We start from the raw sequence: 27,930 nt of genomic DNA on the forward strand, positions 1-27,930 counted from the left end.
AAAAAACTTGTTATTTAAGAAGAGTGGACATACTTGGAATAGGTTGGATCTTTTCGAAGCTTGTTTCTAAGCTACAATAGGGCAAGTCCAGAGTACTCTTAGGTCTCGGGATAATTTAGCCCCACTATTAAGGCAATGCCCAGGAGGCATTTCCATTCCAGCTCACAGGAAAATAAATCATTCCTAGCCCTGTGTGACCTCAAGGAATTGTTTGGTTTACTGCTTTCCAGTTGTTCCTTCCCTATTCTTGAGTAATTTCTAATTTTGTATGTGCCTGTCAATTCTCAGCCCAAGACTGGAGAGGACCTTTCTGCAGATCTCCAGAGCTCTCTGGGAGAGATTTTACATAGATGATGTATTCCTCCCCCATCTGTCATGCATTGCTTGTTGTGCAATGTCCTGAGAAATATTGGTTCATATATTTTGCCCCCCTTTTTAGTTATTGCAGTCAGGAAGATATATCTAACGCTGATTGCCTCATCCCAGCCAAAAGTAGAAATCCTGTCTTCATTTTCTTTGATTAAAATGTGTTTTCGGGGCACCTGGGTGTCGGTTGGGCGCCCAACTCTTGATTTTGGCTCAGGTCATGATCTCACGGTTCCTGAGTTCGAGCCCTGCATCGGGCTCTATGCTGATGGTGCAGAGCCTGCTTTGGATTCTCTCTCTCTCTGTCTCTCTCTCTGTCCCTCCCATGCTCTTTCTCTCTCTCTCTCTCTCAAAATAAATAAATTTTAAAAGTGTGTTTTCTTTCTTTCCATCTACTAATTCTCTTAGTGTCCATCCTGTTTCCTTGCTCTTGTGTTCCTTTTAATTTGGACTTCATTTTTAACTTTTTCTTTATTTTTACCTTTTTTTCTCAGTTCTTTCACTTATTTACAAATATTTCTTTTCTCCAAGAATCTCATGTCAGAGTTTTTCTAATTTTAACATATTTTTTCCTTATATATCTGTTATCCTTTGCTTGACTTTCCTTCTTTTTTTGGCAAATTTGAAATTTGAGGTGACAGTTTTCACTAGTTTGTATCTGTTGTCTTTCTGGCATACTTTCATCATTTGTAAGACATTAGTCTGCTCGGGTTTATTCTTGATTTTATTGGATTTGATCATGATCCTTTTCTGTTGCCCATTTTTAGATGAAATGAGTTTTACGGTGGTTTTAGGAGTAAGAGAAAGGCCAGGATAGTTTTAAGGGGTGAATGGCTCTATAGCTCCCCCTTCTGTTGGCTTCAGAAGCCGCCCTACTTTAAAGATCTTCAATGTTGCCTCTCCTTCATTTTTACTGGGATATTCTTTTTCCTTTGCTGCTGTTAATCTTATCCTCCATATCATGGAATCTCCTTCCAGCAGTTTTTACTCACTTTCAGGCTTGTTCTGAAAGGGATTTTGGTTTTTTAGTTTGAGCATTCATTTAGTTAGCTTCTTGGTCTGTTTTTTGTTTCTTTGTTTTTTTGGGTTTTTTTGATGGGGGGGGTGGTGCTGATGGGGAAGGATGGTCAAGGGAGATTCAAACCTATGGTCCCACCTCCACTATCTTCCACATCTCCCAGAATCCAGTCATTTCTAAAGTCTTGTAGCTCCATCTGTCATGTTTCTATTTAATTATTCATTTACTTCAACAAATATTTATTGGGTACCCACTGCGTGCATGATGTTGTGCTAAAAATTACAAATAGGAATAAACATACTCTAGCCTTCAAGGGGTCTCCAAATTCAGTCAGGGAGGCAAGTATAAGCACAATTAAGTACAGCCAGACTGCGGTAAATGCTGTGAAGGTGCCATGGAGACACAGAGATGACGACAACTAATTCTTATTGGTTTGAAGCCAGGGCAATTTTCATAAAGAAGCAACATTTACATTCCCCCAAACTAAAAGGTCTAATGTGATCCACATAATAATAGGAATCAGGATTCTTGTAGGAGGGTGGACTGATTTAAACAGTAGCTCTTGAAACAGCCAAGCTATGTTATTAAAGAAAATGCAGCGAGATAATGAATACTGTCTCCTGTACAGAACTGTGTGCTTCTTGTCACCCTCAGCATGGACTCCTTTTCCTTCTATTGTTTTATTTGCTAGCAATGCTGACAGGTCTCTGGGAGGAAGACAGTATGACTGTTACTTGTTGTAGATCCTGTCTCTTTCTCTTCACGGGAGACACACCAGACTATAGCTTGCCACTCTTCTGCTGGAAGCGGGGTCCTGCACTCAGCATTCCTGCCTTCTTGACCTGTGGTGTTCACCCCCAGCCCTGCACCATCCGGTCACCTGGGTAGGCTCACAGGCTGGCTCCTTGGCTAGCATTTCACACAATCAAGCTCCTTTGTTTGGGTATTCTTATAAAGCCAAGGGGTTGGTGTGTCTGCTGGCACAGGAAGAGGGCGGGCTGCCATCTACCCAGCTTTTACCCAGAGCAGTCTTTGTGGGCAGATCTTCATTATACAGCACCCATGTGTGGGTCTGACTTCTATTCATAAGAATTTAAAAAAAAAATTTTTTTTTAGTGTTGAATCCTGTACTCAACTATGCAAGGCTTCAACTAGGTTTTTTTTTTTTTTTTTAAACATAGAAGATGTGGTTATTTTCTGCAGTATTTCCTCAGTCTGTGATGCTATTGCTTCTTACAGAACCAGAAGCTCAGAAGCAGGAGGAGGCCAGCCAGGCAGGAGGTGGAAGAAAGGAGGATGTGAGTTAAAGAAGGCCTTCTCTATATGAGCACCAATAATGACCTTCCAGAAAGAGGAGCCTGTTAAGGAGAAACACAGCTGGAAGCTGTTGACTAAAAGAGGAGGAAGAGGAAGAGAATTTACAGTCCAGGACAGGAGGGATTAACAGCCTTCCTAGATGCCCCTCATCCTGGCCCTTCTGGGTGCCCTGCCATCCCCAGACCAGCTTCTATGTCCAGGCCTTCAGGCAAGTCACTGCAAGATCACCACTCCTCCTGCAATCTAGGGGTTCACTGACACTCCCAATTTCTCGCCAGGTGGGGAGCCCTTTTGCAAGACCGTTTCTTTAAAAAAAAAAAGGTTTGTTTGTTTTTTTAAGTTTATTTATTTAGAGAGAGACAGAGAGTGTGAGTGGGGAGGGGCTGAGAGAGAGGGAGAGAAAGAGAATCCCAAGCAGGCTCTGCACTGTCAGCATGGAGGCCGATGCAGGGCTTGAACTCATGAACTGTGAGATCATGACCTGAGCCTAAATCAAGAGTCGGATGCTTAACCAAGTGAGCCCCCCAGGCACCCCTGTAGAACAGTTCTGTAAGATGAACTTAGAAACTTCATTGAAGAAATTAGAAACTACAAACTCTAGAGGCGCCTGGGTGGCTCAGTCAGCTGAGTGTCTGACTTTGGCTCAGGTCATAATCTCACAGCTCGTGAGTTCAAGCCCCGCGTAGGGCTCTGTGCTGACAGCTCAGAGCCTGGAGCCTGCTTTGGATTCTGTGTCTCCCTCTCTCTCTGCCCCTCCCCCACTCATGCCATGTCTCCCTCTGTCTCTCAAAAATAAATAAACATTAAAAAAAAAGAAAAAGAAACGAGAAACTCTAAAGCTTGGGAGCAGAGGACTTCTAAGCTGCAAGATTCTTGTCCTAACTCAACTGTCTTGCAGATTGGCTCAGCTGGCACCGTCCACTGGCCTCCCCTCCGCCATCTTCCTTAACTTCAACCCTGTCTGAGTTGGGCACCAAGCAGAGAGACTGGGTCATTTGGGCCACAATGGACCTGGGATGGGGCCCTCTGTCCCCCTAAGTACTGGTTTCCTTCCTTCTCTCACTTCTGGGCATGGCCTGAGGTGGGAGCTCTGGCTTTGGCTACCCAGGGTTTCTGTTTTGTTCTTTCAGTTATCCCTGAGCCACTGGCGATGTAGACACTTCCCCTTTGGACAGTCGGTATTTCTCTCTGGGGCTTCAAATCTTCTTGAACAAATCCTTCAGCTCCATGGCCTTAGCCTGGTATTCTCCCCCCACCTTGGCTCCATTTCTCCTGCCTTCCACACACACAGTCAACCGGTTGTTCATGACAACAGCATCTTTTAGTAAAGATCCCTCTATTTGTCCCAGACACATGGGCTGGAGTTTGGGACTGATTATGCCTCAGTTACGGGGACGTAGTAGGAGCACCTTGGTTCCAGGGAACACATCTACCCTGCAGTGAGATGGATAGCTAGATCCATATGTCCTGTTTTAACTCATTTTTTTTTTTTAACGTTTATTTATTGTTGAGACAGAGAGAGACAGAGCATGAACGGGGGAGGGGCAGAGAGAGAGGGAGACACAGAATCCGAAGCAGGCTCCAGGCTCAGAGCCATCAGCCTAGAGCCCGACGCGGGGCTCAAACTCACGGACCGCGAGATGGTGACCTGAGCTGAAGTCTGACGCTTAACCAACTGAGCCACCCAGGCGCCTCATGTTTTAACTCATTTTTAAGCCATTCACTAAGTCCCAAGTTCCTTCTGAATGCTTTCTCTAGCTTTTAGCTCGTATGTCCAACAATAAATGAGCAAAGCTCTTTTGCTGAAGGTTTTGTCCAATAGAGCATCGAGCAGCTCTGCCACCAGTACCCAAATGATAATCCGGCATTGTTCTGATTATAAGCTGTGTGACTTGGGCGAGTTACTTAACCTCTCTAGGTTTTAGTTTCTGCATCATTAAACTAGGAATGGTCATTATGGCTGTTCTATAAGGTTATATACAAATGCAATACCTAGAACAGTGCATTTGTGTACCTAGAACAGTGCTAAAATAGCAGTGTTTTTTTAATTTTAATTTTAATTTTAATTTTTTTAGCAGTGTTTTTTTAAATGTTCACTTATTTATTTTGAGAGAGACAGAGAGAGTGTGTGAGTAGGGGAGGGGCACAGAGAGAGGGAGAGAGAATCCCAAGCAAACCATGAGATCATGACCTGAGTGGAGATCAAGAGCCAGACACTTAACTGACTGAGCCACCCAGGCACCCCCAGTATTTGATATTATTACTGATTGTGGTCAGGACTATGGATAGCATTAAACACGTACAGAAGAACTGTCATCTCTCTCTTTTTTTAATGTTTACTTAATTGATTTGAGAGAAAGAGAGAGACAGAGAGAGAGAGAAAGAGTGCAAGCGAGCATGCACAAGTGGGGAAGGGGTAGAGAGAGTGGGAGACAGAATCCCAAGCAGGGCTCGAACTCACGAACCGTGAGATCATGACCTGAGACGAAATCAAGAGTCGGACACTTAACCGACTGAGCCAGCCGGGCACCCCAGAACTGTCATCTCTTAAACAGAGTGCTCTCCCAGCCAAGCCTCCTACCTGTCTGTCCTCAGGAGGCATGGCTGGTACTCAAGTCAAAGAGCAGAGGGATGGTGACACCACACACACACGCACACACACACACACACACACACAGTAGCTGAGTGAGGAGAGGGCATGGACGAGCCTCATTGTGGGCACTCCCAAAGTGTAAGGTTGAGCTCTTTGGCTCAGGCCCATGGTGCCAGCAGGACAGGCAAGTGTTGGGGGCTTTGTACTGCCAGGAAGCTCCATAGCCACCGTTGAGATCAGAGGTGGTGTGATGAACAGCACAAGCGAGCTTGGGCACAGCCTCGAAGGCCAACCATTTTGGAGGTGCTTCCTCTGCAAGAGGAATTGTGTTGGAAAAAGTAGGGGTTGAAGACAAACAGCCAAATTCTGTATCAGAAAGTGCGTCAGGGTCCAGGTGATCAAGAAAGGCAAGAAATAAATAAATAATCACAGCCTTTGTACCCAATGATGGTTGTTTGAATTTTATTGAGGAAAATGATGGAAGTTCTGGTGGCTGGATTTGGTCGCAAAGATCATGTTGTCAGTGACATTCCTAGAGACATTAAGGATGTCAAAGTAGCCAAAGTCTCTGTTTTGCTTGTGTAAAAGGCAAGAAGGAAAGACCAGGATCTTAAGTTTGATGGTGCACACACGACAGTAATACATTTTCATAGGCAAAAAAAAAAAAAAAAAAAAAGGAAAAAAAAACAGGCAAGTGTGAGGTTGAACTGTGTGAAGTTGCTGGGGTTTGGGAAGAAACTCATAGATTCCTGTTAGGTCCCTCTTGGAGCCTCAGGAGAGGAGAAGTAAGGAAATGGGGATTTCTAGCTCTTCTCCCCTCTCCCAGGTCCTCCTGATGACTCCTCATGTAGGGCATAGCTTCCACACCCAGACTGACACCTCAAACTTTAGACTGCCTGCTCTCCCCCTCCCCCACCCCGGGGCACTTGTTAAAATGCAGATTCTGACTCAGCTGGGGACAGGGCTGGCTGCCCTACATTTCTAACAAGCACCCAGTGGCTGCTGCTGCTGCCCCCAGACCATCCTATGAGTAGCAGGGCTCTAGATAATGTTGTCGGTAGAGTTTTGACACATTCTAGCTCTGGAGCTCCCAGGATACACCTTTCCCTGGCAACATTAGCATATTAAAAACAAAATGAAACAAAGCTGCACCTGGTTGTGCCTGTGACAGCGGTGTCACACTCCCCCACCCCCACCCCACCTGTCTGGAGAATTTCATAATCTACTTTTTTTGCTGCAAACCCACTAAGCCTATTAAAAAGGAACTTTTTCTTTTCCTTTATTCACTGATCTTTCATTCAACAGGTATTTACTGAGCACCTACCATGTCTACCATGAGGCACTGTGTAACACAGAAAAATTCCCACCCACGCCTTGGACTGTGGCAGGAGTCATTATTGGAAATGAAACCTGACCCTCTGTTATTTCTCTTACAATTCTGCTTCCACACAGTATAAAGTGCAACCTCCCTAATATGGCACTTCTGATACCTGCTGAAAGCAGACTTACCGTCTCAGGGACAGCTCACCCTACCTCCAGCCCTGCCCAGTACTATACTTCTGTCCCCACAATCTCCTGCTGAGCAGTTCTGACCTTTGGCACCTGCTCCATCCCTCTTCCTGTAGACATTCATTGCTCACCCATCCATTTCCAGATGTGGCTCCCCTTCCCCAATCCGTTTTTTCTGAACGCCCACGTGGATTTCCTGCACCCCCTTGGTTCTGACAATTTTACACTGAAATTCTGCTTCTCTCTCTGCTACACTTGAAGTTTCTTAAGTGTAGAGAATGGTCTCAATCACTTCTCCATCAGCCAATTTTTGCTGAACTGCGTTTTGTTATAAGTACTATGCCCCCTGGTAGGAACCTCTGCCTGGTGGTTTTCCCATCTGAGATGCCCATGGACCTCAACCTGCTTCCAAGTCATTAGTTTTGGCCTCACAGCTGCTGGCAAAGGGCTGGGCTACAGACTGCTGAGGAATGAAAAATGTTCCAGGGTGAACGTGCATCATCCGTGCTATGTGACATTTTACAGCCCAGCTGTCGGGCCAGAATCAATAAAAACCCTGTCAGCACAGGGTGAGGAGAATATGAAGTAGGCAAGCAAAGGGCAGGAGGGTTTGGTGCTGATGTCTCTGGCCAAGCATGTTACCACTCTAGAGGGAGAGTGGGTCAGGAATTTTAGATCTGCTCCCACCGTGGAAATCTCAACTTTGGATATAATGCAATGGAAAAGGAATCCAAATGTTCTGTGCCTTCTAAAACTAGTTCTATCTTGCTTCACCTAATGTTTGGCACGGCTAATCTTTCCTAATTTGACAGTTTTGTAACCATTTCACTTTACATTATCGGATTGCTAAAAATCCATTCTTAACAGAAAACAAAACTTCTTTTTCCTTACTTAGGCATATTATCCACTTTTATTGTAAAAAGACATATACATATAAGTAAAAGGATCATTTCACTTGGTCTCACCATTCATAGGTAACCAGTTCACACCTGGTATATGTCTTTCCAGATTTATTTCTGTGCACATACACATGTACAAATATTTTGATGAAAATATGATCATACTGTGAATACCATTTATAATGGCCCCTTGGGATGGATCAGTTTAGAGCCAGATCTTGTTTGGTGTCCATATAGGTCTGTACTGTTAAGACTGCATAGTCTTGCGCTGCATGGATGTACCAAAATTTATTTAATTCCCTGTCACTGGACATTTTTCTTGGACATTGTAAGCAATGCCTAAAATAACATTTTTGTACTAGTGTCTCTGGTATAATTATTTCCTTAGGATAAAGTCCAAGACACAGAGCTGCAAGGTCTGAGAGATTAGCAGCATTTTTAAGGCTTTACAACGATGTCTATAAGGTGTATCTGTTACATCTTGCTTCATACAAATTCTTCTGTGTATCCAGAGCCCAGTCTACAGCTTTGAGCACCAGGGAGGCCAGCCGGGCGGCCTAGTCAACACTTCTGCCTAGTATGTCTGCCTCAAGGTAACTGAGCTGCTGAGGCATGGCTTGGAATTCAAATACTCTCTTGGCACTACAGGGGCAATCTGGAATACCCTTTTCTGGGGGGATATTTTCACCAGGAATCCAGATCAGGACAACACTTCCGCCAATCTCTGAGAATCTTGTCCAGATTCAAAAGCTATGGTAGGTTTAAACTTCTGGAAGATTTTATCTTCTCTGGACTCATGTTTTGCTGTGGAATCCAATTCTTTCTCGTGCGCTTCACCCACGCTTCCTATGATCTCTGCAAAATCATCCTTTCCCACGACTTCAGGTGTAATGCCATCTTCTGTTTCTATTACAATTTCAAATCCTTAAAAGAGGAAGTGGGAGTCTGGAACTCAACTATCCAAAGCGGTAATGTGCTTTGGGACATCTGGAGCAGGTCTGGGGGCCCAGATAGCCGCAGGCCCTGAAGAGGGGAGCACCAGACTCCAGCTGGAGGCACAAGGATTCTCCTGTCTGTGGGGAGGATCCTCAGAAGGTGGCTCATAGGAGTAATACTCCTTTTTCCTGATTCCTAAAAACTCACAGCCGCCTTAGCCTGGTGGCTCTGGTAGCAGAAGAGGAAGAAGCCTCGGTGGAAGGCATCCCACGGTGGCCAGGCAGCGACACGTGGACACGTGCACCTGCAGCACAAAGCGCTGCATGAGCGATGAGGATTGGCGACGCACAGCTCACAGGCCGGCTGCTACCCCGGGGGGGCCCCGCCCGGCCCCGCCCCCTCCGCGGGCTGCTCGCCCACCTCTGTCAGAACTGCTCCCAGACAGTTCTCTCAGCCCAGCGTGTCCTCCTCCCCAAGCCCTGCTCCGCCTCCCACTTAAATCCTTCAATATATTCATAAAAGCTGTTTTTAAATCCTTGTCTGATCCTGACATTTAAAAAATCTGTCATTTCTGGCTCTCTTTCTATTGCCTTGATCTCCGCACCCCCGAAATATGGGTCACATTTTCGTACTTCTTTTCATGTCTACTATCTTTTGATTGAATTTAGGATATTGCAAATGTTTCATTTTCGAGCATTTGGATTTTGTTGTCCTCTTTGACAGAGTGCTGGGCTTCCTTCTTGCAGGTAGTTCTCTTACTTGCAGATCAGCAGGGTCCTTCCCAGGCTTGTTTCTAAGCTCTGTTGGGTGAATCTGGAGTAGCCTTTACTTTTGTGCTACTTAAGTTCTGTTCCTCAGGTGTGACCTTTCTGGGATTTCTACTGAATATCCTGGGTGTGGCTGGTCAGAACTCAAATGTCTCCAGTGCCGTGCAAGCTATAATTACTAAATAGTTTCTTTTTTCTCTGGTAGCTGTTCTTTGCTTGGCCTTGTGGAATCTCCCCTGTATATCACAGAAGCTAGCCTTCAGCCAGAACCTTCAAAAGTGTCATGCAGATTTATGGAGCTATTTCCTTGCGTTGCTTTGCAACCTCAGCCTCCCTCAGCGTTCCAAACGTCTGTCTCTGTCTTCTCAGCTCAGCAAGACTGCTGTGCTCTGCTTGGATTCCTTCTCTCTGCACCATGGTTTAGAAGGTTCTTCAGGCAGAAAGCACAAGTGGTTGTAGGGTTCAGCTCATTTCCCCTTTTTTTCAAAAGGTGTGTGTTTTCTGAGGACTGGAAACAGCGGTTTCTTATATCCTGTCCAGTGCTCTCATTGTTTATGGCACAAGAATTGGTCTGGAATCAATTTACTTCCTATATACTCTTTTAATGAGGCTTGGGGGGGGTGGTTATTATGTGGTTTTAAAAAAATACAAATACAAAACCAGTATACTGGTTCTAAGAGAGGTTTTCCTCACTCTTAGAAAATAAATGGGTAAAAATAAATAGTACCTTTTCTGCCTCTGAAGACATGTGATGCCACAAAGGGTTGCAGCAGCACCCATGAGGGAAGCTGATCTAAGGGGAAGGCCAACAGGATGTTGACAATAACAGTTCTAGAAAACACCTAGGTCTGTGATAACATCAGTGAGATGACCAACCCTGAATCTGTCCTAGCTTTAAACTAGCCATTCTCAAACACTTAATCTCAGGGCCCCTTTACAGTCTTAATTATTGAAGATACCCGGGTGGCTCAGTCGGTTAAGCATCCAACTTCGGCTCAGGTCATGACATCACGGCTCATGAGTTTGAGCCCCACATTGAGCTCTCAGCTGGCAGGACAGAGCCTGCTTTGGATTTTCTGTCTCCCTCTTTCTCTTCTTTGTCTCTCTGTCCCTCCCCCTGCTTGTGCACTCTCTGTCTCTCAAAAATAAGTAAATAGGGGTGCCTGGGTGGTTGAGTCAGTGAGCGTCCTACTTCTGCTCAGGTCATGATCTCGCAGTTTGTGAGTTTGAGCCCCACGTAGGGCTCTGTGCTGACAGCTCAGATCCTGGAGCCTGCTTTGGATTCTGTGTACCCCCCCTCTCTATTCCTCCCCTGCTCATGCTGTGTCTCTCTGAGTCTCAAAAATAAATAAACATTAAAAAAAATGTTTTAATAAGTAGACATTTAAAAAAAAATTAAAGAAAAAAATAATTATTGAAGATCCCAACGAACTTTTGTATATGTGAGTTATAGCTATCAATGTTTACCATATTATTAATTGAAATTGAGAACATCACAAAACATGTATTTATTATTAATTTAAATAGATAATTGGGACACCTGGGTGGCCCAGCTGGTTGAGTGTCTGGCTTCAGCTCAGGTCATGATCTCATGGTCCACACTGGGCTCTGTGCTGACAGCTCAGAGCCTGGAGCCTGCTTGGATTCTGTGTCTCCCTCTCTCTCTGCCCCTCCCTGGCTCACAGTCTGTCTCTCTTTTTCTCTCTCTCAAAAATAAACATAAAAAAGTGTTTAAGTAGATAATTAATCTATTAGAGAATCTAAAACCCATGACATATTACCACAACTAACATTTTTATGAAAAATAATGTCTTATAAAACAAAAAATAACTTAGGGATACCAGTGACATTGTTTTACATTGTTTTTGCAAATCCCTTTAATGTCTGGCTTCATACCAGACAGCTGGATTTGCATAACTTCTTTTGAATTCATTTTGCTCTTATCTGTTGTTTTGGTTGAAAAAACAAACAAACAAACAAACAAATCTGGCCGCACTCAGATATGTAGTGGAAAAAGGCAGGAATATTTTTATTCGTGTTGAGAGAATTGTGGATATTCTTCTTTAGTAGACACCAAAAACTTAACAAGTTGCAGTTATTTACAGGTTATTTATAATGTGGGCTCTGAAAAGATCTCCAAAAATACTTATACTCTGTTACAGGACTCAGGACATTTTTACTGTACAGGGTCAGACAGTCAATATTTTCCACTCTGCAGGCCTTGAAGTTTCCGTTACAGCTGCTGAGGTCGGCCAGTGTAGCTTGACAGCAGCCATTGATGATATGTGAACACATGAGTATGGTTGTGTTCCAATAAAACTTTATTTACAGAAACTTTTTTGAAATAAACTTTTTGTAAACAACTGTTGACTTCTGCTTTATTACAAATTAAAATCCATCGGTCTATCCTGCACTTGGGATGGATGTTTTTCACCATGCCAAGGCCCTGAAAGGGTTTTAGGGACCTTCAGGGGTCACTAGATCACATTTTGAGAACTACTACTGTAATATTTTTGTTATATGAGGTCAAACATTTCTTATTGTTAAATGAATTTTCCGTTGGATCTTCTGTTCCTTGCAGCCAAAAGCATCCTAGGTGATACATTCCTGGGTGGTTTCTCAAGCCAGAAATATGCACACTAAGTTTCTATTTTGGATTGTGGGAAATGGCAAATCAAACCCAACCGCATTCCTTCCCGTCAGTTTGGTGTGCGGGCAGTAGAATGGGAATAGCAAGTTGCATGTCCAGACTGAGAGGTCCTGAGCCGGCTGGGAGCCTCACAGCGCCCTGGAACATTGCCAGAGAGCTTCAGAAAGTTTCACATTTTCACTGGGAAGAACGGAGGTAACCAAAGAGTCCTCATTATCTAGACAAGGGGCATATTAGTCAGGATTCTCTAGAGAGACAGAACCAATAGGATTTATATATAAAGACATTTATTATAAGAAATTGGCTCTCATGATTATGGAGACTGAGAAGTTCTGTGGTCTGGTTTCTGCAAGCTGGACATTCAGGTGTAGTTCGAGGCTGAGTCCATAGGCCTGAGAATCCAGAGAACTGTTAGTGTGAGTCCAAGTCTGAGAACAGAAGGTGGATGTCCCAGCCCAGTCTGGCAGACAGCAAATTCCCCCCCTCTTCCACCTCTTTGTTCTAATTCAGGCCTCCAGTGGATTAGATAACACCTGCCCACACTGAGAAGAGCAACTGTTCTACTCAGTCTACTGATTTAAATGCTAATCTCATCCAGAAACACCCTCACAGAAATGATGTTTAGCCAAATATCTGGATACCCCATGGTCCAGTCAAGATGACACATAAAAGTAACTATCACAATAGGACAAGGCAGGATAAGTCAGCATGAACTTTAGAATGTCAGACTACAGGGGAATGTGGGTGTCTGAAAATGTGTGAGCATGTAGGAGGACAGTGAACAGGACACCCCTGTCTGATAAGGTCCCTGTGCCAGCATCACATCTGCCTCCTACTGCTTAGAACCAACCTAGGGAGCAGAAGGAGAGGGTGAAAACTCTGAGTTGACTGAGGGTCTCCTAAATTGACAAGTATTAATCTACATTGACTACATTCGCATTGTCATTTCTGCCAAACAGAATAGAGGGTCTTGAGATAGAAATTAAGATCAATTTTAGGAGGACTTAAAAATTTTTATATGCCTTTGTTTAAGCACTAAAAATTCATATTTCCTAACAATGGACATCATCAGACTCAAAGATTTTGCCAACCTGATGAAGAGAAATATCCCACTATCATTTTACTTCTTCTTTTTTTTTTTAGTTTATTTATTTATTTTGAGAGAGAGTGTGTGTGCAGGAGGGGCAGAGAGAGGGAGAGAGAGAGAGAGAGAGAGAGAGAGAGAATCCCAAGCAGGGTCTGCGCTGTCAGGGCAGAACCTGATGCGGAGCTCGAACTCACAAACCATGAGATCATGACATGAGCCAAAGTCAAGAGTCAGATGCTTAACTGGCTGAGCCACCCAGACACCCCCATTTCTATTTCTTAATTATCAGTGAGGAAAAGCATCATTCAGATGTTATTGGGGGCACTATTTTTGAATCCCCCACAGTGCTTTTGAATTCAGGGCAGTTAACGTTACAGTTTAGAATCTGCAGACAAACCTATGTGCACAGAAATGGGTGCTGCTACTTTTACCTTTTTTTTTTTTTTTTTTTTTGAGAGAGAGGGGGAGAGAGAGAATGAGGATGGGGCAGAGGGCGAGGAAGACTGAGAGAGAATTCCAAGAGGGCTCCATGCCCAGCATACAACCCAACTCGGGGCTTGATCCCATGACCCTGAGATCATGACCTGAGCCGAAATAAAAAGTTAGATGCTCAAATGACTGAGCCACCCAGGTGCCCCTACTTTTATCTTCAAAGTGAGTAGACTTAACCATTTGTCAAGGACTAAATAGACCACTTACAAGACATATTGCTCCATTTCAAGTTGACTTTCTGCCCTTTTTGTATGTTGATGCTGTTTACCATGGAAATTCCATTTGTTTTCATATATACACTTCCCTGCTATGCCTTGCACTCAACTCTGTTGACTGGCTTCTGGAAACAAGGCCAGGGTGCTAGGCTCTGCGTGATTCAGGATTTTGTTACTTCCCAAATCTCTCTTCTCTTTCACAATATTCTAATAAAAATAATCGTATACTTCTTTGAATCTACATTCCTCATGACAGGCAAGTAATTTTCCGTGTTGTGCAATTTTCTTATATATATTAAACAGCTTTGGTTTGCTTGCCTGCAAGGGTAATATCCATCTATAAATTACTTTGATTAAAAACAAACTGGGGGGCGCCTGGGCGGCTCAGTAGGTTAAGCATTCAACTCTTGACATTGGCTCAGGTCATCATCTCAGTTTCGTGACTTTGAGCCTCACATCTGACCCTGCACGGACAGTGCAGATCCTGCTTGATATTCTCCCTTTCTCTCTCTCTGCCCCTCCCCTGCTTGGATGCTCTCTTTCTCAAAAATAAATAATATATAAAACAACTTTTTTAAAAAATGGTACACAGGATAAAGAAGATTCCCTGAAATCCCACTTCTCTAACATAGCAGTTATTTGCTTTTTTAATATTAGCTTTAATCATTGTTTAACTACACAGATATTTTAAATATTTATCATGCTGTGTCATTAAGCATTGGTTATCAGTCTGCTATATTTAGCCTACAAACATGATAAAACATAAGAACAATTGTATTATGGATTTTCACAGTCCTTGGCTGTTGTGAAATTCAAATATCATCACCTCTTTTTATTCTACATTTTAAATTAATTTATTTATTTACTCATTTATTCAAGAAATATAGGGGTACCTAGGTGGCTCATTTGGTTAAGTGTCCAACTTCTGCTCAGGTCATGATCTCACGGTTCACAGGTGTAAGTCCCACATCAGAGCTTGGGGACTTCTTTGGATTCTGTGTCTTCCTCTCTCTCTGCTCTTCCCCTGCTCATGCTAGCTCTCTCTCTCTCTCTCTCTCTCTCTCAAAATAATGATAAATGAACATTTTTAAAAAATATTTATGGTGCTAGGCAATGCAGGTACAAATATAAATAAGAGAGACATTGTTCCTGCTCTTAAGGATATTACAGTCTAGGAAGGGAGATAGATACCATCATGTGATTTTCATGCATTTACCCATTTGAGCCTTGCATTCATGTTATATTTGCACAAGCATCAAAATAGGAATGCCCATTTTTTTTTAAATGATCTCACTAATTATGAACAAGTGGACTGATATGTGGCAGCTCTGTGTGTTTTGGTTGATCGAGTTATTTCCTCAGGACTATAAAAGCAGAACCATGGCAGGGATCTGGAAGACTTTCTGTCCACTTTTGTGGTTTAATCTCCAGACAGCACTCCCTTCTACTTCCTGCCACAGGATGGGTAGTCAGATAAAACGTTCTTCTGAATGAGAAAAACAATTAAGCATTGAAAATGTGAGAACAAGAAAACACCAGATAAAAATAGAACTCACCAGTCTGCTTTATGAAACACATTTTTAACTGGTGGATTTAAAGCTAACAGTTTTAGCTTATTCTATTCTTTGTGGACTACACCGCATCTATAAAGAGGAAGTCAGCAAAACATTAACTAACGGTACCACCTGGTATTAAAAAAAAATTGTTTTATGTTTCAGGCCTAGAACTAATTAATCATTAACCCTTTTAAAAAAAAACTTTTAAAAAATTTGTTTAAGAAATATCACTTAAAACTACCAAGTTGAAAGAATAGCACAGTCAACTCTTGTATACCCTTCTTCTAATTTCAACAGTTTTTCATGTTTTGCCCATTTTCTGGCATTTGCTTGTGTATAGATATACATTTATATATATATTTTTCTGAATTATTTGAAAGTAGATTATAGACATCATAACAATTCACCCTTAAAAGTTTCAGTATACCCCTCCTAAGGACAAAGACGTTCTCTCTTTTTTTTTTTAATAATTTTTTCAAAAGTTTATTTTTTGAGAGAGAGAGAGAGAGCAGGGGAGGGGCAGAGAGAGAGAGAGGGAGACACAGAATCTGAAGCAGGCAGCACAGAGCCCAAAGCGGGGTTTGAACTCATGAACTGTGAGGTCATGACCTGGGCCTAAGTCGGATGCTCAATCAACTGAGCCACTCAGGCACCCCAAAAACATTCTCTTATATAACTACAAGGCCATTACTACCACCAAGAAACTTATCATTAATTCATTAGTGTCACCTAATATCCAAATGCCAGCCACAACATCCCAGGATCGTGAGTTGGCTCAGCCCATCTTCCTGCAGGCCTTGCTGCCTGGGCACTGAGCCTTGTCCCAGCCCTGTCTCCTGCCTGTCCAAACCTAGAAGTCTGACATGGAGCAGAGACTATGTTGGACTGCCCAGAGCCTATGTCAGTCACCTCCATCCACCAGCACAGACCTCTGGATGCCGATGCCTTCCCACACCCCTATAATTGAGCTCACTGTTCCCTATCCCTGTGGGCTAGACCTGCAGCCAGGCTGATGCCTCTTGACCTTGACCTGTGGCCATTCAGTAGCTGTCCATTGATATTTCAAATGGTAAGTGAAGATGTTAATCATATGTAATAGGACTGGCCATAGACATTTCCAACTTGTTCTTGAGCACAACGCTACTAAAACAAAATGGCTTTTAGCAACAACACCCATGACTTAAATTTCATTAATATTTATGTCAAACGAGAGTTGCTCATAAAAGCAAGGTGAGTTTCATCTTCTTAGTGAAAGGAATGCCTTGGACCAATGAAGACCAAATTGTTGACGGTGGTGAAGTGAACTGCTTCAACTCTCATTCCCCTTGCTTATTTAATCTCTCAGCCTAAGCCTGTCTCTTGTAGCAGGGCAGGGAGAAAAAACCTCTTCAAGTCCCAGTGGCCATCTGCAAAGACCGTGACAGGACTGAACACAATTAGCAAAGATTCCGTGCAAGGATGAATGGGTCAGGTGACACACACATTTGCCAGCCCTGGCTCTTGTCCTGGTCACTTGCAGGTCCAGAGAACAGGGAGGACTCTGCAGAGCTCTTTGCCCATGGCAGAGAGATGCAAGCATTTCTCAAGGGCACGGGCTTATTTGAATAAGGAGTACTCCCTACTCCTGCCCACTAGGAAGGGGAACTTGCTGGAGGGACAAAAAGCCCAAGAGAAAAGGAAAAAGCCTAGGAGTGAATAAAAATAGAAACAGGCTCAATGCTCTGGCAGGCAAGATTCTCAGTGAATCTGGTCCTTCAGTGAGTAGAAATATCTCATTGAAGTGTAATCCCATGGGCAGGCTTTTGGGCTTTCTGTTTTCGCCACATTAACACCCTGACAAAGGGCTGCAGCATTGTTGATGCAGGAAGTGAAGGGAAGAGTAGATGGCTCCCCCCCCCCCACTTTTTCCCTTTCATGCAGACAGTCCTGGAAGCTGTGTAGTGGTTACCTAGGCAACTGTGGATGTGAAACTCCAGAAAATGTGCTGTCAGGCGGCAGGAGATGCAACTGCTGAATTTTCTACTGGCATGACACGATGCCAGGCCATTTTCTTAACCCCTCTGAACAGTTTCATCCTGCACCAGGAGGAGATCATCTCTACCTCATGTGTGTATGTGCGTGTGTGTGTGTGTGTGTGTGTGTGCAAGTGCCTGAACTGACACTAGAACACAGAAGGAGCTCAGCGTGGATCTCCCTTCTTTCCCACTCACCTCACAAACATGTTGCACTCAATAGGCACCACTGAATAAATGGGATAGAGATCTGATATAGAAACGGTTTTGGTAACGAATGAGACATTAATTCAGTTTCTGGAATTGGAATGATACTTAACACTTGATAAGAAAGTTTAGTTTTGGTGTTAGGTGGTAAATCTTTTGTAAATTGAAAGATCATTTGAAATGCAAATACTTCTAGTTTATCGCCTTTATTAATTTGAAAGTTTGAAAACGTAATGTTTTAGATGCTCCTTAAGCCAATACAGCTGCAATTAGTAGGGGTTTGATGAGCCTCATAAATAGCACTCCCTTTTTTTTGCTCTGCATGAATTCAGACCAAATGAGAGACGGCTGGAGGAGTTGGACATAATATCAATGGCGAAATGGCAGCATTATTACCGATAAAACCCATAGTACTGACCAAGCAACAACAATGGGCCTTTTGATGCTGCTCCTTAGAATTGGAAAGACTTCACATTCCCACCCCAGGCTGTGGCCCCTCCCCGAGTTAGCACCCCCGTCAGGGATGGGCCTCCTCACCTCCTGGTGCAGGCCGCCCACAGCACCCTCTCCTGGCAGGCAGACCACCATCCAAGCAACGCAGTGTAATTAGAGGTTGCGGACCATGTGGGCCTTAAGGACTTCAAAGGAGTTAAAACTAGACGTTTCCAATTGAATTAAGGAAATGAATTCCCCCTTCGGGACTCCGAGGCTCCTGGAAGTTGGTCCACCAGTGGAAACTTAGCTGAGCCCCTGTCTTCGAGTGCCTTCAGCTAGAAAGCTGCCTCACCCACACGCATGGTCCCTTCCTCAGGGACATGTTGCATGTTGAAGAGGGCATGAAGGTTTAGCCCCCTTGCCTCAGTTTGGGACATCCCTGAAGGATCATCTCCAGGGCATCCCCTGGGATTCCAATATGCTTCTTGGACAAATCTCTCCAAGTCTGTTTCCCGAGGGACCGTTGGGAGACAAGTAATTTTCAAGTAACTAGATCATGTATCCAGATTGTAAGGAGGTGATAGACTCTACCATACAGAATTATATCTGGAAACTCACATTCTTCTGTCATTTTCTTCATATATTTATACGATCATATTTCTCCCCAGTTTTTTTTTTTTTCTTCAGCTGCTTCTCTGTGGAGTTGCTATTCATCTGATGTTGGGCCTCTGGCTAGCCCTCTAATTTTTTTCAGCAAATTCTCTCCTATTTTCCATACCTCTACCCCTTTTAGATTTGCTTGACTTACATCTTCCAGGGTCTCAACTGAGTTTTCAATTATGTTCTTATGTTTTCTAATTTTTAAGAATTTTTCTCAATTCTTTAATTTTACCTTATATGTGTTCTATTCTTATTTCATGGATACACTATATCATCCCTTCTCTGAGGAGATTCATGAAACTTTTAAAAGACGTTTTCTTTTCCCTTCATAATTTTCTCCATGTTTCTTTCTTTCTTTTTAATCCTTGTTTACTTGTTTGAGCCTCTGTCTTTCATGATAGAAGCTTTTTATAAGTATCTGGTAATCTTTAGTTGTATGCTCATTTTTTAAAAGTTTATTTTTTTTTTCATAGACAGAGAGCACAAGCAGGGGAGGGGCAGAGAGATGGAGAGAGAGAGAGAGAGAGAGAGAGAGAGAGAGAGAGAGAGAGAATCGCAAGCAGGGTCCTCACTGTCAACACAGAGCCCAACATGGGGCTTAAGCTCATGAACAGCAAGATCATGACCTGAGCTGAAATCAAGAATTGCATGCTTAACTGACTGAGCCACCCAGGCCCCCTGTGTGCTCATTTTTAAGACAGAGTCACTAAGAAGCTAATCGGGACCTCCGAGCCCATGGGTAGAGTGTTTTGAGCATAAGATTCATTAGGTGAATTATGGGTGATCTGTCCTGTTGTTTGCTTGGAGAACTGTCAGTGGCAGTGTACAAAATGGACAATAGCTGAATATTTGCTCTTTGATGGTGAAATTTTGTGTGTCAACTTAGCTGAACTATGGAACCCAGTTGTTCAGGCAAACAATAGTCGAGATGTTGCTGTGAAGGTATTTTGTAGACATGATTCACATTTCAACCAATTTACCGTTTTATTAACAGATTACCCTTTATAATATGGATAAGCCTCTTCCAATGGTTGAAGTCCTTAAGAATAAAAACTGAGGTTTCCCAGAGATGAATCCCTTCCAGACTGTCACATAGAAACCCTGCCTGAGTTTCCAGCATGTGGGCCAGCCCTGCAGATTTCAGGCTTTCTTGGTTCTGTTTCTAGAGAAACTGACTGATACATACTCCTTTACCATATGATTTTGCTACTCCACCAATCACGAAGTGGAGTCTATTTTTCCACCTCTTGAATCTGGATTTGGCCACATGATTTGCTTTTGCCAACGGGACATTAAAAAGTGTGATACAAGGAAGGGTAGGAAAAGGACTTATGGATTGGGGCTTACCCTCTCCTGCCACTGGGGACCATTTTGCCACCACATAAACAAGCAGGATCAACCTGATGGATGACAAAAGACACATGGTTTTTCCAGCTGACATCAAGCCAACTGCCAAACATGACAGTGAGTTCCTCACTAGACCAACAAGCCTGCCAACCAATAGATATGTGAGTGAAGCTACCCTAGGACATCAAGCCCTAAATGAACTGGCCCATAACAAAACCACTCAGCCAACCCTCAAGCCTATAATTAGTAGTAAATATTTTGTCTTAACCCACGAAATTTGGTGGTGGATCTTTATGCAGCAAAAGATAGCATATATAATCATTATTATTACGTCTTTCTTCTTAAAATGATCATATGGCTCAGATTATCCCCACCAATACCCTGCTTCTTCTGCCTGGCTGCCAGCATTCCAACTGATGAGTAGAAGGCTGGAGTTTTGAGCATTCATAATGTAAATATTCATTTAGTCCCCTGAATAAAGTATGGCCAACTATGAAGTTTTAGAGGACATAAGGTGTTCACACAGGAGACTACCCTCACTTCTAACAACAAGTGCAAGTTCAAGGGGCCCCCAGAAACACACTCAGTTTTAGTAATTTGCCAGAAGGATTCACAGAACTCACTGAAAGCTGTTATGTTCATGGTTATGGTTTGTTATGGAGAAAGCATATAGGTTAAAATCAGCCTAGTCAGTTTAAGCATCTGCCTTTGGCTCAGGTCATGATCTCACGGTTCGTGGTTTCTAGCCCTGCATCAAGCTATCAGGCTCTGTGCTGACAGCTCAGAGCCTGGAGCCTGCTTCAGATTCTGTGTCTCCTTCTGTCTCTGTCCCTCCCCCACTCACGCTCTGTCCGTCTCTCTCTCAAAAATAAATAAACATTAAAAAATATATTTTTTTAAATCAGCCAAGACAGGAGACACTTGGGGAAGAGTCCTAAAGGGTCCAAATGTAGAGATTCCAGTCATCTTGTCCCCATGGAATCAAGGACAATGTTAATCCCTAGGATATGTGTATGAAACACACACAACCAAGGAAGTTCACCTGAGCCTGTGGGGTCCAGAATTTTTGTTGGGGCTTTTATCTCCTGCCATCAGGGACACATCCTCCTCACATGGCCAACATTTAGTCTCCAGCCCCTTCTGATACCTTCAGTCTCTAGTTCCTGGGAGATCTAAACTAGTACCAAAGCCCTTATCATAAAGCACATTGACAGACTGGTGGCTAAAGCCCTCAAGCAAATAAAAACGCTCCTATTAGACATTCCAGGGCCCTAGAAATCACTTCCCAGGAGCCAAGAGCAAAGGCCAGACCTCTCCTTGGATAAGAATAAGTTTTCACGGGGCGCCTGGGTGGCTCAGTCAGTTAAGCGTCCGACTTCAGCTCAGGTCACGATTTCGCGGTCTGCGAGTTCGAGCCCCACATCGGGCTCTGGGCTGATGGCTCAGAGCCTGGAGCCTGCTTCCGATTCTGTGTCTCCCTCTCTCTCTGCCCCTCCCCCGTTCATGCTGTGTCTCTCTCTGTCTCAAAAATAAATAAACGTTAAAAAAAATTAAAAAAAAAAAAAAAAGAATAAGTTTTCACTATACAGGTCACCCCCCAAGCTTTTGGCCAAGACTCTGTTACAGCAAAACAATTACCTTTGTCTGGGCATCTATAATTAATATAGTATTTACTACACAAAGCAATAGTAACTCACCCTATAAAGCCATGACATACATGTTCATATTATTGTACTGGGTTGATTACTCTTTTCCCTTCTCAATGTATGCTATTTGTACTTTATGATAATCTTGTACAGAACTGTTTAGCATAAAAATTAGGTGATGGTTAGTTAAATCCAGTTGTTCCTCAAGCCAGTCATTTTATTAATCCTGATGAGGCCTTAATCAATTTCTCAATATATTTGATTATCAATATCAGTATTACCATAAGACCTGTTTACTTAAGGTGGTTAACTCTGATCAACAAGGCCAGTGTTACACCATATCACCATATCAGGTTGCACAGCAACCTGAAAAATAAGAGTCAAAAGATCTGCCACATTACCAGAGCCCCACTGAGTCATTATCAATTAGTCCAGTCCATCATCGAATCTTATGATTTTTCTCTGAGTCATGTCACTCAGTTTGTAGGCTTCCATTTGACTGTGTCAAGGTTCCAAAGGCAAGAGTAGTCCACCAAAGTATATGGCTCCACCCTTTCAGGTATCTGGTGTAATTGGGCTAAGAAACAATACCATCTCTTGTCCGAGTCTCTCTCAAGGCCCCAATATAATAGTGCATTTCCTTCATTGTGTAAACCATTTATTCATTCCTTTTATTCTCACCTTTTATCCTCACCATTCCTCCTTCTCCACATTTACCATTTTAATTTTACCAAGCATTTCCACCTTCTTTTTTGGAAAGGATGTTATGTTTGGCTACTGTATTGGTCTAGATTGCCAGCAGCAATACTAGTCTAGCAAGTACCTCTCCCTCAATCCTCTCTCATTCATGTAAGATAGGGTTACATGTGTACAGAAATAGTGGACTTTCTTGACCTCTAGATAGTGTAGCTGCATTCACTGTTAACCTCAGTATTGCAAGATGAGATAAAGGCACCACCCACTCCACCAGACCCTTAGTAATTCTGACATAAGATTCAAAATTATGGTGACAGTTTCTTGCTTAGGGATCATCCCTCCTACTGGCACCTGTGGTTGTTGCTCTGTTCCCAGTACCACTGTATTAGGTAGGAAAAAAGAAAGTTGAGGTTATATGGGGAAGAATTGTGGAGTAATAGCATCCCCTCCTACCTCATTCCCCAGATCTCATAGAAAAATGGAGAAATCTGCCTGATGGGTACACTTCATTGGCCCTCTTTATGTTGAGTGTGAACACATACTCATGAAGGCATGTAAGCCAGCCCTTCATGCCTTAATCATTGACTGTTCTAGTTATCTATCAAACTATCAGGATCAAAGTATGTTCCTTGAGCTGAAGACATGTGACTTGATGGCACAACTTGGTACAATATCTTCTAGTTCAGTCCTTTCATAGTATTTTGAACATTCACCTCTATCACTAGGTATGCAAAACCCAATCCAGAGCAAGTGTCTACTATGGCAGGAACCTAGTTGTAATCTCTAGGAGCATCAGCTCGATTTGACAGCTATGTGCATGGCCTTCCCCTTGGAGACTGCCCCAGAGTCATCTGCAGCCTCTCTCTTTCTTGTGGGCAGACTGTACAGTTGGTATTTTGTGCTTCATAGGGTGCAGGAGGAATATGTCTAAATTTAGCCCATCTCTGAATTGCTATAGGACAACACAGGAGGCCACCTCAAGTGAGTGCACAAGGATTGCCACTGGCCAATTCCAGCTACTTCCTGATACCAGGAGGAGGTTCTTCTCATAGGCATTGACATGTCCTACTTTAATGTACCTCTTGTTGTGCCTGGGTGTCTCAGTTGGTTAAGTGTCTGACTCTTGATCTCAGCTCAGGTCTTGATTTCAGGGTCATGAGCTCAAGCCCTGCGCTGGGCTCCATACTAGGCATGAAGACTACTTAAACAACAAAATTAATAATAATTATTATTATTACTATAATAATTATTATAATAAAATCATAATAAATAATAATAAAGTTTTAAAATAATAAAAATTCCCATAATGATTTTCATAAGGCTGTACCCCATATGGATATCCCTTTAATAGGCCAGCTTTCCATTGTCTATCTGCCTGACCCCACAGCCCGGCCATTGGCCACTACCATGAGTCAGTAAAAACCCAAACACAGAGGCAAATAGCAGGCATTCCAGCCCACTGAGCTGAATTGTTTTTCTTTTCTTCAATAAGAATGGCTTGGAACTGTTCACTTTGGAATTCTTATCCATAAACCAAGAGGCTTTTTGTTGGGCAATAGAGAGTTGGTCAATAGAGAGTGGTCAATGTCTACTCAAGTAGACATAGGGGCTAGCAGCGCCTCAGGTGGTTCCAAAGTCAGACCCAGAGAAAAAGGAGCTCCCTGCTCAGGAATATATCTCCTTGTTTTCCCTTAGCACCATTTCCTATATAAATAATTTATTTTTTATTATGGAACTCTTCTGAGCACTCCCCTCTCCATTATAATATTTTTAGGACATTATCCAAGACATTATAGGTATTTCAATATATTTCTATGTCTTTCAGTCATAGGAACAATTTCAACTCATGTCAAATAGCAAGCTAGTAATTGTCTTTCAAATGGGAATGTTCTGGAATTTTCAAATGGAAATCCCAGTGGTCATTGCTGGGTGGCACTCACAGGCTTTTGCCATTAGCCTCAGTCTGCACCCAACATAGGGTTATTGTACAGATAATCTGTCTGTACCAGCACCCCAGTAGAATTAACAATCTGTGTGGGCTCAGGCAATGTTTTTGACTCCCATTTAGCTGTCTTATTAATAATGGCTGAAAGGAGGCTTTACATGACTTCTGTATGATGATACTAGGTAGGGGAAGCATGCCTCAATTAGACACAATATTCACCCCCATAATATATTCAGGTAACAGAGACACAACCACTTCTCATAGTCTGTTCAAACATTTCATCCAACTTTTCACCTGAATCCCACTATTTCATTCTCATCTCTACCCAATATAACAGTAGCCACTGTCAGAACTTTACTTTCAAGCTTTGGCATCATGGTGCACAGGGCTCCCATGTCAAGGAGTCCCAGAAACATCATTCTTAGACTCCTCAGCTATTTTACCCACTCATGTGCACAAACCCTTGGGCCCTTTTGCCAATCATTAACTTGATTAGGTTGTGGAACCATCACCTCAAGAAATTCTAGGGAGACTTTCCCATTTTCATCTTTGCCATCCAACTTTTGAAATTCTTTCAAACTAGGGTGAATAAAGCAGATTTGTGTAAGGCCTTTCAGTGTGGGGTCCTGCAGTGGCTCTTATCAGTCTGTCCAGTTTCTGAGATTGCTGCAGTAAGACCTTTATTTTGGTCCCATCTATGTCTGCTTTATTTATCCAGTAACTGTTTAAAGGTTTCTATCTTCCTAGGATGGGTTTCTAGACTCTCCCTTTTGTCTTTTCCCCCCATTATCTTGCAAATCTTAACTATCTGTGGCTTCAGTTTAACTATTTCCTTTGGTGACAGACAGAACAGACTGATTCCAAAGTTTGGCTCAGCATCAAGATCCATCCCAACACTCTACCTTTCATTTTGGTTATTACAGATAACAACAACCAAGGGAGTGATATTTGCTTGTTTCTTGTTACTTTGCACTTCCTTATGCATCCAGTGAGACAACTTCTCCAGGAGCTGGAGTCAAATTTCTAAATTCTTTTGGTAACTTTTACCTCCAGTAACAAATTGTGGCACAGCTCCAGTTCTGTATCCTAGGTGACCCCGTGGCTACCCAGGAATCAAAGCCTCACCACCCCCCACCCATTCATTCTTCTTTCTTGAACAATGTTTCCATGAGTCAGGGTCAGGCTAGTGAATCCCACTTCTGACACAAACAGGGAAGCATTTGGGCCAACTGTGAAGTCAGAGGGAACAGAACTCCAAAAACATCCTTCCTTCTGACATGAGCTGCAAGGTCAACAGTCTCCAAGATTACCCTTAGGTTTGATTATTCACTAGGAGGACTCACAGAATTCACTGAAAGCTGTTATACGCACAGTTAGAGATTTGTTTTTTAAAGGGAGTCTATAAAAGATACAGATTAAAATTAAGCAAGAGAAGAGCACAAAGGGAAGAGTCCACAGGAGAACTATACACAGAGTTTCTGTTGTCCTTCTGTGGAATGAGGACATGTCACTCTCACTGCATTGATGTGCAACAATATGCAAGGGGTACTTCCCACTAGGGAAGCTCACCTGAGCCTCAGTGTTCAGAGTTTTTATTGTGCCTCATGTGCATGTGGATGTCCCAGCTCACACATCCAAACCCCATCATCCCCTTTTTACATGCAGTCTCCCCTTGGTCCTAAGGGTGCACACTGAAGGCATGGCCTGCCCTCAGGGAGACAAAGGGAGAGAGACTTATACATGTACTACAAGTGGGCTCAGAGCAATTTGGGCAGGAATTTCAGACATTCTGGGATTTGGGACATGATCCAAAAGAGGGGTGCAAGCTTTGGGTGGATATGACCTCTTGGTTCTACAAGTGTCTCCAATGGGGAGGTGCATGGCAGAAAGGAAGAAATGAAGAATGAAAGAAAGAAAGGAAGAATGAAAGAGAGAAAGAAAGAAAGAAAGAAAGAAAGAAAGAAAGATAAAGGAAGAAAGAAGGGAGGGAGGAAGGAAGAAAAGAATGCCCATAATTGGAATAGATCCTGTTATTGAGCTAATCTTACTAAGCCATATCAAATCTTTAGCTAGACTGCCTGCTTTCATCACCATAAAATTTTGATTTCAGTTCTTGAGGCACTAATTGATCAAAAAGGTTTACAAAAGCATGTTATATCTACGAGCCTAGATGTGGAATCCCAGTCCCAGACAAAGAGGCTTTATCTTCCTTCCTTGCCAGGTTATGAAGAAGCCTTAGAACAAGAGTCTAGGGGATTGAAGGACTCTCAGAAGGCTTGACTGTCACAGCAGATCACACAGGGAAGATTTTTGCACCTGGAGCTGCAGCTGTGTGGGCCAATGACAAGTGTGCCAGAACTCCTACATGTTCCATGTTCTGCTACAGGAAATGACCAGAACTATGGACAATCTTACCAAAGACACCAACATCATCACCAGAGAACCAGGGGAAACTCCAGTGAATAGTCCTTAACAATTGTCTAGCATTGGACAGGATTCTGGCTTGCAAAAAGGGTGCCTGGGCAGTGGTCAGAAGTACTACTGGGCATGTATTCCCATAACGTCTATGCCACCACCAGAAATATTCACTGCACACCTGGAAATCCATCAAATTGCCACTGTCATCTTCCTTCTGCCATTAAGTATGCTTCAAGTCCAACATCTCAGAGCCTTCTCAGCTAACTCCCTTCAAATTTCAAATTGTGGTTGTACTCCCTAACTTAATCCTTAATAATTATTCTTTTAGTGTATTCCAAAGTATACCTCTGTGACACTCCTGATCTCAAAGACCCTGTGACACCTGTCAGTCTAAGGACATGCCCAGCAGATGATAACAACTAGTCTTTCTGAGCCAGCAAGAACATGGAAGCCAGCCCACCTCTGACAACCAACTGAACCAACACCAACCTCACAATGACTGTTATTCCATCCCCCAGAGCAGATTGTATGCATGAATAAAAGGAGTAAATGACCAAGTGTTCACAATTTTCCACTTCTTACCCTCTACTTTGCTTCACCCAAACTTATGCAGGCTTTCCCCTACCTACAACCCATAAATTTGGCTTGCCCCAAGTTTAAACAAGCACACGTGAACACCGACCTCCCGAACAGTTCAGTGTGAGAATCTGCTGACTTTGGAGAAAAATATTCTCCACTGCACAACCTGATTTTACACCTGCAGCCCCACCATCTTCCCTCCTCACCTACATAGTCCCTGCTGATCCTGCCCACCTCCCCCCTATAAAAGACAAGTCTGTTCTGATGGACATTGGATGCTTGCAAATTTCTGAGATCAGAATGTTAGATAATTTCCCTAATGTGGGCACCGTCTGGACGTGATGATACATAATGTCAGAGTCTGACTTCCTGTCTGGGAGGCGGCAGGTGACCGTCCTGGGGCTGGGACTTCCCACCGCAGTGGGTGAGGCAGGAGCCAGCGTGGTGCAAGGGTGTGGGCGGGCGCCTGGACAAGGACGTGGTCTCTTTCAGAACCGCCATATTGCCCACCCCAACCTCCCCGCCCCCTTTCCTGCTGCAAATTCACAATGGAGCCTGTGCCCTCAGCGTGCCCTGCTCT

General features: G+C 43.1%; 2 pseudogenes; one reads left to right on the forward strand and one right to left on the reverse strand.

The window, feature by feature from the left end:
- The first annotated feature begins 5,399 nt into the window (after positions 1–5,399).
- Positions 5,400–5,908, forward strand: LOC131515371 (small ribosomal subunit protein uS12-like; annotated as a pseudogene).
- Positions 5,909–8,078: 2,170 nt separating this feature from the next.
- LOC131515372 (programmed cell death protein 2-like) lies at positions 8,079–27,851 on the reverse strand (annotated as a pseudogene).
- Positions 27,852–27,930: the final 79 nt, after the last annotated feature.

Source organism: Neofelis nebulosa, chromosome 6 (assembly GCF_028018385.1).
Source record: "Neofelis nebulosa isolate mNeoNeb1 chromosome 6, mNeoNeb1.pri, whole genome shotgun sequence".
Taxonomy (NCBI): Eukaryota; Metazoa; Chordata; class Mammalia; order Carnivora; family Felidae; genus Neofelis; species Neofelis nebulosa.